Below are 11,727 nucleotides of genomic sequence, written 5' to 3'. Positions count from 1 at the left end.
AAGGAGTGAAGGAATTAATATAGGGCCCATCTCACTATCCACTCCTCAGCCCCAAACCATGAGAAAGCAGGACACTGAAGCATGTGTGTGTTGGACAGGAGCCCTAACTGTAGTTATTTCTTTGGGGGAAAGAGAGAAGAGAGGAAAGGTGGGTGTTGAAATGCTGAGAAGGGGTGAGATGGGTGTCTCCCTGCTCTGGCTTAGGTGGAGGACTCCACAGAAGTGTCTAAGTGAACTGGCACATACAGATTCCCCTCACAGGCTACAGTGATGCTCCTCTCCACCTGGCTTGTGTGGTAGGAGCAGGTGGGGTACTTGGAGTTGCTCGTCAGGTGGCAGTCTGTGATGTGCATGCTGGAGGTGCTCTGGTAGCAGTTGGTTTGCCCATTCATTCAGGTGAAATTTTTCTGGAAGCAGACAGCCTGGACATTAGCCAGGGGATCATGCATGAAGGTGTTCACCAGCTTGCAGCATCTCTGGGTCAAATACCGGTGCTTCATCATTTCATTGCCATAGTTGGTGTTGCTGCTGGGGGAACTGTCTGAGTCCATGAGCTGCTGCTGAGATCTCACCTCTGAAGATCTTTTCCCAAGAAAGGCTGGACCTACCTCAGCCCCAGGAGCACCAGGATGAGCAGTGGGAAGAGGATAAAGGACTGCTCCTGAGCCATGGTGACCTCACGGTCCTGGGGGAGCCTAAGTAGGAAAGGGAAAGGGAAGGAAGAGCAGGCCTTCAGATATTGCACTGTATCTCCCCCCTGCTGCTTCCTGGCACACAGTCTTCCTTTCACAAAGACAGGTCTTTTCCAGAGACATTTTCCAAGTGATGACACACTCATATTCATGCTTCTCTGAGGGCATCCACCCCAGTAGGTGGTAACTTAATGTCATGTAAAATACTGGCAGTGCCTCATTTAAATACTGGATTTTTTTCATCTAAAATACATTTGAAAAATAAAATATATTTTCCCCCTGTATTTATTTTATTTTATTATTTTTTGGTATCGGAGATCGAACTTGGGTCCTTGCACTTGCGTAGCAGGCGGCAAAACCACTGAGCTGAATCCCTGGCCCTTCCCCCAGTATTTAAATGGCTCATCAGAAGATCATTTTGAGCAAACTGTGAGCCCATGTTTATCACTGAGTTATTGCCATGACATCCAGGATGTGGGTGACAGAGCCTGTTGTCTTAGAACATAAGGGAAACGCAGTCCAGTGCCTGACACTGGCATCATAAAGGGGTTCTATTGTTTCCCAAAGAGAGATGCTGTCTTTCCTCATCTTGAGAATTCCTCCTGCAGTCCATGAGTTCTGTGTACCTGCCTGTTCCCACCCACCCTCCCACCCTTCTCCCCCCAGCTGATGTTGGCCTGGCACAAGCATTTCGGCCCTAGTGAGAGCCCAAGCTTTCTCACTGCACCACTCACCTTAACTTCCTCCTCCCCAGAACTTCAGCAGAGGAAGCTCCTGAGACCACTGCTTGGGCCCTTTACACTCCAGCGTTGGAGGTAAGTTTCTGCAGTCACTCAGCCCCTGGGGTGTGCACTTATATAGATGCAATGAGGATTGGCTAGCAAGAAAAGTTGGGGAGCATCTTGGGATCCACTCAGATGAGAACAAGGAGATTGACAGGGAGGGGTGGGCATCACCCAGGCCATCTCCTGAGGTTTGCTGGGGAGAGGGACTCTGCCCGTAGGACTCTGTCTCCCATGTGAACCTCATCTGTCTGCTGATGCACAGGCAGCTGCAGGGAAATGCACTGCAGCACAGGAATCCAAGCCTTGCACATTTGACAAAGTCCTTGTCACCTCTCTCCCTCACATATTGTCCATGTTCACTTGGTGGTAACAAAAGGCAAATAAGGCAACTGTGGCTGAGGGAAGGTCTCCCTCCCCAGGTGTCTTGATGTAGCTTTTGTTAGAATTCCACATCCCCTGTATATTATCAGGCCATAGTGCAATAAAACTGGAGGTCAATAACATAAGAAACTGCAAAACTCCCACGAACACATGGAAATTGAATAACACCCTCCTGAACAACCAATGGGTGACAGAGGAAATTAAAGAAGAAATTAAACAGTTTCTACAAGTAAATGATAATGCCAGTACAACATACAGGAATCTATGGGACACAATGAAAGCAGTTCTACATGGGAAATTCATAGCAGTGAATGCCCATATTAGGAAAACAGAGAGAACTCAGTTAAGTAACCTAATGCAGAACCTCAAGCTCCTAGAAAAAGAAGAGCATAACAAACCCAAAGCTTGTACAAGAAAGGAAATTACAAAGATCCGAGCAGAAATCAATGCAATGGAGTCTAAGAGAATGATACAAAAAATTAATGAATCAAAGAGTTGGTTTTTTAAAAGAATAAATAAAATTTATAAACCTTTAGCCAACCTTATCAAACAGAGGAAAGAAAAGGCTCAAATCCATGCAATTAAGAAGGAAAAAGGGGAAGTCACAACAGACTCAGCAGAAGGATCATCAATACCTGCTTTGAGAAGCTGTACTCTAATAAAATGAAAAACACAGAAGAAATGGACAGATTCCTAGATACATATGAATCACCAAAGTTAAATGAAGAATATATAGAAAATCTAAACACCCCAATTACAATGAGTGAAATTGAAAATGTAATAAAAAATTTACCAACAAAGAAGAGCCCAGGTTCTGATGGCTTCACTACTGAATTCTACAAGACATTTAAAGAAGAACTAATGCCATTACTCTTTAAACTCATCAAGGAAATTGAAAGGGAAGCAAGGCTTCCAGATTCATTCCTGGAAGCAAGTGTTACTTTGATTCCAAAACCAGGGAAAGACCCAACCCAAAAAGAGAACTACAGACCAATCTCCCTAATGAACATAGATGCAAAAATCCTCAACAAGATACTGGCAAACAGAATACAGAGGGTCATCAAGAAGATCATACACCCTGACCAAGTTGGATTTATCCCAGGGATGCAAGGATGGTTCAACATCTGTAAATCAATAAAAGTAATACACCATATTAACAGAGTCAAGGACAAAAACCATATGATCATCTCAAGATATGCAGAAATGGCATTTGACAAAATCCAACACCCATTCATAATAAAAACGCTACAGAAAATTGGAATAGAAGGTCTTTTTCTCAACCTGGTTAAGGCTATCTATGAAAAACCAACAGCCAACATCATACTAAATGGTCAAAACCTGAAAACTTTCACACTAAAATCAGGGTCAAGACAAGGATGCCCACTATCACCACTCCTGTTCAATATCGTTCTGGAAGCATTAGCAACAGCAATTAGAAAAGAGAAAGAAATAAAAGGAATAAAGATGGGAAAGGAAGATGTTAAACTGTCATTATTTGCTGATGATATGATACTTTACATAGAGGACCCCCCAAAATTGGTCAAAAGTCTTCTAGACCTAATTGACAGATTCAGTACAGTAGCTGGATACAAGGTCAACACTCAAAAAGCAATAGCCTTCTTGTACACAAACAGCAGACTCATTTAGAGAGGAAATTAGGGAAATAATTCCTTTTAGAATAGCATCTAAAAAAATGAAATATCTAGGAATCAACCTAATAAAGGAAGCCAAAGACCTCTGCACTGAAAACTACAGCACTCTGAAAAAGGAGATCGAAGAGGAAATAAGAAAATGGAAAGATATCCCTTGTTCCTGGGTAGGAAGAACCAATATAGTGAAAATGGCCATACTTCCAAAACTACTATATAGATTTAAGGCAATGCCGATTGAAATTCTAACAATATACTTCACAGAACTAGAGAAAAAAATCCAAAGATTCATTTGGAATCAGAAGAAACCTAGAATAGCAAAAGCATGGATGGGGGTATCACAATCCCCAACTTGAAACTATACTACCAAGTTACTGTGATAAAGACAGCATGGTATTGGAAAAGAAACAGACCTGAGGATCAGTGGAATAGATTAGAAGATCCAGAAACAACTCCAGACATACTCAGCCACCTCATATTTGACAAAGGAGACAACCATCCTCATTGGAGGAAAGATAGCCTATTTACTAAATGGTGTTGGAAAAACTGGATTTCAACCTGCCAAAGATTAAAACTAGACCCATGCACTAAACAAAGATTGAAGTGGATTAAAGGTCTAAATATTAAGACAGAAACACTAAACTTGCTGGAAGATAAGTTAGGTAGAACTCTTGAAGACATTGGCATAGGGAAAGACTTCATGAACAAATCCTCAATAGCACAGGAGCTAGCAGAAAGAATCAACAAGTGGGATCTCATCTTATTAAAAAGCTTCTGCACTGCAAGAGAAACCACCAACAGAGCTAACAGATAACCTATAATGTGGGAAAAAAATTTTAGCAGCTGTACCTCAGACAAAGGTCTACTATCGAATATATATAAAGAATTGAAAAATACTAGACCCCCTAAATTTAAAGACCTAATTAAAAAATGGTCATCTGAAATGAACAGACATTTCTCAGACAAAGAAGTAAAAACAGCAAATAAACAAATGAAAAAATGTTCAACATCACTGGTCATTATAGAGATGCAGATGAAAACAACAGTGAGATTCCACCTCACCCCAGAAAGAATGGCTGCTATCAAGGAATTCAACCAATAACAAATGCTGGGTGTGGTGTGGAGAGAAAGGAACCCTTCTCCATTGCTGGTGGGAGTGCAGACTGGTGCAACCACTGTGGAAACCAGTGTGCAGATACCTCAAAGAACTAGGGCTAGAGGTCCCATTTGACCCAGGTATTCCCCTGCTGGGTGTCTTCCCAAAAGAATTAAAAGAATCACACCACAGCGATATATGTGCAGCCCTGTATAGTGGCACAGTTTGTAATAGCTAAAACTTGGAAACAGCCCAAGTGCCCATCAAGTGGAAACTGGATAAAGAAGATGTGTTTTTTTTTTTATAAAATGGAATACTACTCAGCCATAAAGAATGAGAAACTAGAGACATTTATAGCTAAGTGGGTGCACATTGAGGCCATATTCTTAAGTGAAATAAATAGGACACATGTGTAATTACCAAATAGTTTCACTAGTGTGAGAAATTGAAAGTGTAAATAAGGATGAAAACGATTAAAATGGAGCACCTGGAAGGAAGCTCCCCCACTGCCATCCCAAGCTCTTAGGGCAGAGAAGGTGAGCCGCGTGGGTGCCAGAAGCACCCCCCCCCCATGGAAATGAGAAGACACATAAACAAGTCTCAAAAACAGACTTCTGGATCACCTACAGCAACCCCAAAGGGAAATGAGATGGAACACTCTGATACTCAACCACCTGGATTCTCTGAACTGGCAACAAAAGAGGATCTGGGAAAAATAAAATCAGAAATAATTACTCAGATAACAGCAAAGATTTTTCTCATGGTGCAAGACATGATTAATAAATCTAGAGAGGACACAGATAAAAAAATAGAGGATCGGAGGAATATGATGGAATCCCAACATAGGAAACAAATGGAATCCATAAAACAGATGCAAACAGGTTTCCAAGAGATTAAAAACTCCATCGAAAGTCTGCACAGCAGAATGAACCAATGTGAGGATAGAATTTCACATATAGAAGATAAGATTGCAATTAGTGAGGAGGAAAAGAAAAATTGTTTTAAAATTGTAAGGGAACACGAAAAATCAATCCAGCAGCTGCTAGACGATGCAAAGAAGAATAACATAAAACTGATTGGAGTCAATAAAGAAAGAGGAGAGAGTGCAGATAACATAAAAAAACTGTTCACAGAAGTGATGGCAGAAAACTTCCCAAGGAGGGGAAAAGAACTTGACATACAGATAAGTGAGACATATAGGACTCCAGCTAGCCTTAATAAAAAAAAAATCTACACATAGGCATATAATAGTTAGGATTCCAGAAGTCCAACAGAAGAATAAAATTCTACAAGCAGTGAGAGAAAAGAAACAAATCACATACAAAGGAAAGCCCATCAGAATCACAGCAGACTTCTCAATGCAAACCCTCAAGGGAAGAAGAGCTTGGAGTGATGTATTTCAAGCCCTAAAGGAAAATAGCCTCCAACCCAGATTGATGTACCCTGCAAAACTATCTTTCAACATTGATGGAGAAATAAGATACTTTCATGATAAAGAGCACTTCAGGAACTTCATGAATATCAAACCGGCACTCCAAAATATTTTAGACCATACCCTAGGAGAAGACAATGAGGATCACAACCCCAGGAAACCCGGCAGAATGAATCCACTGGGCATGACAAATTAAACGCAAAGCGGGAGAATCCAACAAAAAGAAAAAGTCATGACAAGGCTTTTAAAACTTTTAACCTCATCTCCCTAATGAGTGTATAATTCAATCTTGTTATTGTACTGATTATTATTTTTCTGATTCTAGAGTTGCACACCATTCCTTGTGCTGTACTGGCTATTTATCATCTTCTTATGTCTACTTTTTAATTGGGTTATCTATTAATGAGCTCTAAGAATTCTTTATATATTCTGCTCATGGGTTATATGCATTGTAAATATGGTCTGTTTAAGGACTACTTTTCATTTTAATGATGTCATTTAAAGCTCTAAATTTTGATGGAATTTCATTTATCAATTTTTTTCTTTTATATATCATGTTTTTTGTATCCTAGGTAGTTCTTGCCTACCCTGAATTCATAAATATATTCCCTTATAATTTCTTCTTGAAGTTTTATACTTTTAGGCTTTCTTATTTAGGTTCACAGATCCCTTCAAGTTATTTTCATGTACGGAAAAAAAGGGTTGTGGTTAATTTTTTATATACGGATACCAGGTGTTCTAGTGCCATTTGCTGAAGGCACTATCTCTTCCTCAGCTCTTGAATCGAGTTTATATTCTATAAAATGCTAATGTTAAATAATCTTTCAAAACTCAGTGGACCATATATGTGTGGTTCTATTTCTAGATTCTCTGTTTTATTCCAACGATCTATATGTCTTTCCTTACACCAACACTGCCTTCATTACTGTAGCTTTAGAAGAAGTCTTAAAATTGGGTGCTAAACATCTTCCAACACTGTTTTTGTTTTGTTTTTGGCTTTTCTGGGTCCTTTGTACTCCTACATAACTTTTAAATGCCAATATCCAAGTCTTCATTTATAGCAACTATACACAGACCTGAATTTTTATATATGCCTTGTGTTTTCTAATCCTGCTAAATTCAAGTACAAGTTCTCAGGGCTCCTAGAGATTTCTTAGTATTTTCTCTGTAGATGATCATTTCATCTACATATAAAGATTTTGCTTCTGCCGTGTCAGTCCTATCCTAGTTGTGTCATTTTATTGCCAGACTATTTTGGTGGGGACTAGGTTTCAAAGTTTAATGGACAGATAAAGAGTAAGCATATCTGCCCTTGTTCCCCACCTTAAGGAGAAAGCATTGTATCTTCTCCATTTATATAAGGCATTCTCGCTGGAAGTATGGAGTACATGTCTTTAATCTGTTGAGAAGGTTCTGTTCTACTTCTAGTCTCCTGATAGCTTTTACCATGAACAGCTGTAGAATTTGGTCTAATACCTTTTCTCCAACTAGTGACAGGATCATATGGCTTTTTCCTTTCCTCTGTTAAAATGATGACTTTTGGGGGTGGATCTTCCAATGCTGAACCAACACTGCCACCCCTATAACAAAACCACTTTCTACATCCTGCCAGATCTGATTTCTAATAGTTTGTTTTGTTAAACAAATTTCTATCTATGTTCATACTTTTTTCTTCTATTATCTTTATCCAGTTTTAGGATTAGCACAATGTTGAGTTCCTAAAATGAGGGGAGAAGTGTTCCTTCTTTTTTCTGCTTTAAATGTTTGATATAATTTATCAGTTAAAATGTTTATGAGCCTGCTGTTGTCATATAGGTAGGTTTTCAAGCTAGGAATATACTTTCTTTAATAGGTGCTATTCAAATTTTATATTTCCTCCAGAGTTAGTTTCATTAATTTGTCTTCCAAGGTACTTCTTAGAAGTTGTCAAATTTATTTCAAAAAAGATTTTTATAAAATGCTTTCTATATCCTTTTAAATTCTGTAAAATCTGTGGTAATGTCTCCTAGATCTTGATATTGTAATTTAAAAAATGTATAACTGATATTGTGTAACAGGAAGCAAAGGTCTAAAAGAGCAGGGGAATTGGGAGGGGTAGGGGAAGGGAAAAAAGGGAAAGGAAAAAATATGAGAAGAGGAAAAAAATGGAAACAAGCTCTTTGCAAATAGGGAAGGGTGGAGGGGGTGAAGGGAGGGCAAGGGAAGGGGGAAACAAAATAAGAACCAAGAGACTCAATGGTACAAGATCCCAATGATGAATGTAACTGTATTTTATACCTAAAATGTACCAATAAAGTTAATGGGGGGGGAAGAAAATGATTAAAATGAATAATTGATAATTTGAAATAGGAAAAGGTCCAAAGGTGTAGGGGTGGTGGGAAGGGAAGGGGAAAGGAAAGAAGGGAAAGGAAAAATTATGAGAAAAGAAAAAAAATGGAAACAAAATCTGTGTAAATAGGGAAGGGTGGAGGGGGTGAAGGACGCACAGGTAATGGGGGAAAAAATAAGAACCAAGATACATCATGTACAGGTACAAGCACCCATTGGTAAATGTAAACGTATTGTATACCTAAAATGTACCAATAAAAGAATTAAAAAAAAAAAAAAAGAATTCCACATCTACCAACAGCACCTCTCCTGGAGGGAAGGTGAAGGGGCTGGGGAAGCAGGTGTTCCTTGCCTTCATCCAGAAGCTTTCCCAGACCTGGAGAAGAAAGGGAGAGGGTGTCAGGACTGGGAGGACAAGGGGGCCTCTAGGGTGACCCTACCCAGTGTGACCCTTCTACCCGCTCCACAACACTTGTGTGCATTGAGGGTGGTTGGGCTGTTCTTATCCACAATGACCACTGACCCTGTAGGTCAGACCTGGCTAGAGGGATTGAAGAGAAACCAAAACACTGAATCCTTTTTAGGGAAAATGTATGATGAATACATTTCTTTTCAGCAGAACTTCCTTAGAGTAAGAGACCTATTTTTTCTGAAAAACAATTTTGATACTTGCAGAGTCAAGAAATATCAAAATATCCCTCCATGCTCAGAATTCAAACTGCCTTAGTGCACAACCTGGTTCAGCACCTTAAGTGCTAAGCAATTTACAGAAACTTATTTCTCTGTCCCTCAGTTTCCCCTTTTCTACAATGAGGATCTTACCTACAATGAGGATCTTACCTACTTATTAGGTTTGTCATTGGTTGCAATGAAGTAGGATGTGCGAGGGTTCAGAGGAGTGGGCTGACCTAAAGAGAGCATCAGTGGCTCCCGAGATGGTTTCATGGGTGGCCCGGCACCCCCCAAGGCTGTTTGAGTGGCGTCTTTGAGTTGCTTCCTGAAGGGAGTGGAGTCAAGAAACTCCACACTCTTGTTTTGCTGAAAGCATGAGCTGAATGTAACAGTGTTTTTGAAACTCTGGGGAGGAAAGAAAGAGGAGGAAGATGACAGGGGGACCTTGGGTGCAAAGAATCAAATTCTGTCAGGAAATTCGAAGTTGCTTTGCTTTGTGGGGTCTGACTGCAATCAACCTCACTTCTGGTGCATGTGCAGTTGGACATGGCAGGGGTGGGGTGGAGGGAAGGATCGTGATGCTAGTTTAGCTTTAGGTTCCCATAGTTCATTCAGTTCCCCAGCCCTGCAAAACAAGAAATTATAAATAAGCTTCAAATAAAGCAAACATCATCTCATTTGGGTGTAAACTATATTTGTGAATCAATAAAACACAGGTTCAGTTAAGGAAGTTGGCCAATGTTTTCCCCAAGCTTAGCACAATTAAGTCTTTTATGACAAAAAGGAGCAATCTTTGGGGAAGACAAGCAGGATCAAGGTAAATTCAGTGATGTGAAAGTGATGTCAATAAATGTTCTATATCCATTTTAATGCCCAGGATATTTGCATTTCTTTCAAAACTTGGAAAGAATTGTTAGATTATAGAAAACTGTTACTTCTGTTCCTGATGGGATATCTGTGTGACCACTTAGTCCTCTCAGAAAAATTTCTAAGATTCAGCAAACTGTTTTATTAATATCCCTGCTTTTCTCTTCACACAAACGTTCTGCATCACATCACCCCTCCATCCTGGGAATGTGAGTCTTTATGTCTCCTGCTGTTCAAAGCCCTGCAGAGTTAAAGCAGTTTGTTGAGTTCCTCATGATTTTTTCCTCTATTGTAACTGTGTTGGATTCAGTTTCTCTGGATTTTAATCTTTTTTTTTCTTTTTTCCTGTAACAGGGATTGAACTCAGGACCTTGCATTTGCAAGGCAGGTGTGGCACCACTGAGCTAAATCCCCAGCCCTACATTTTAGTCTTGACCTGATTATTGCCTCCACTCCATGTCAACTCACATAAGCTGAAAACACAGAGATCATTCTGTAAATTCTGTGAAAGACTGAATATCTGATGTCATGCAAATGACTCCAATCTAGATTCTTAAAACTGGATTTGCTCCCATTTGTGCTGCTTTCTACACAACCATCTTTTCACTCCCAGTGCTTGTATTTCCTGGTGTAAAATGGGAATTTAATTTTATTTATAAACCAGGCATTTATGGACTGTGCCTTGCTTTTTCAAACTGTCAGTCTTCCCACATATTAACGTGTGGGAAATACAGTCTTGGCCCCCAAATAACTTGTAGTGAAACAGAGAAACAAAACACAGCATAGAAAGAGCCCACTTGTATAAACATGGTTTCATGGGAGCCTATGGCTAAAGGGAGCAGTTTTCTAATGTGAGGCTCCTTCATTCTACAATGAAGAGTGAGGGGTTCGGGGATTTAGCTCAGTGGCTCCACCGCCTGCCTCGAAAGAGCAAGGACTCAAGTTTGATCCCCGGTACCCCCCCAAAAAAAGAATGAGGAGCAGTTGGTCAGGGCATTAGAGAAGGGATGAACCTTTCAAGCACAGATGCTGGTGAGGGAAAACACAAAGAGATGGGAAGCATACTGATGGTAAGGAAGGTCTAAGTGTACAAGAGAGTAAATCACCAGTCCATGTTCTAGTGAAAAAGTTGAAATTAGCCTATTGTGGTTGTATAACGTCTTCCAACAAAATGAGTTTAAGCACCTTTTATTATCCTTTTATATTCTTGTCATCCAAAAGTGGAATCATTTTGGGGGCCAGGGGTTTAGCTCAGTGGTTTTGCTGCCTGCTGTGCAAGCTCAAGGACCTGAGTTCTATCCCCAGTACCAAAAAAAAAAAGTGGAATCATTTTGCAGCTGATGTCCTTGCATAAATATGGACACTAAAATAAATAAATAAATAAATATGGACACTAATAATGACCCACACAGGACAGCATACAGAGCTAATAGCACTGTGCTTTACCGTTTTTCCTGTAGAATCACTTAATTCCTTCAATTGTTAGGCAAGCTTATTCTGTATTGTGCATGAGGCAATTTTATAAATTTCATATATGATGAAAAGGGGTTGCTTGTAGACTTCAATTCATTGGAAAAATTGTACCATGAGTTTATAGCTCTAGGCAAAACTGACACAATATAGTTACAAGGCTGTATTGTATTAAAAATAAGTTTTGGCCTTGGTAGCATCCTTTCCAAAAATAAATTTTCACTGTGATAGTTTGGATTCCTGATTAGCCTTAAAATAGCTAAAAAAGTGGCCACATCACGCCTCTGTTAGCTGAACATAAATATCATCCAGAGCTGAGTGGCATCCTAACTCTTAAGCAGCTTCTCCTTTCAAG

The 11,727-nt window shown here is 39.8% G+C and overlaps 1 pseudogene; it reads right to left on the bottom strand.

Moving 5' to 3' along the window:
• Positions 1-200: 200 nt before the first annotated feature.
• LOC101720752 (ribonuclease pancreatic-like) lies at positions 201-670 on the bottom strand (annotated as a pseudogene).
• Positions 671-11,727: the final 11,057 nt, after the last annotated feature.

Source organism: Heterocephalus glaber, unplaced genomic scaffold (genome assembly GCF_053883595.1).
Source record: "Heterocephalus glaber isolate CG9 unplaced genomic scaffold, H.glaber_assembly_v1.0 deba00001662, whole genome shotgun sequence".
Taxonomy (NCBI): domain Eukaryota; kingdom Metazoa; phylum Chordata; class Mammalia; order Rodentia; family Bathyergidae; genus Heterocephalus; species Heterocephalus glaber.
The sequence above is the reverse complement of the archived record's forward strand: the minus strand, read 5'-3'. Positions and strand labels throughout refer to the sequence as shown.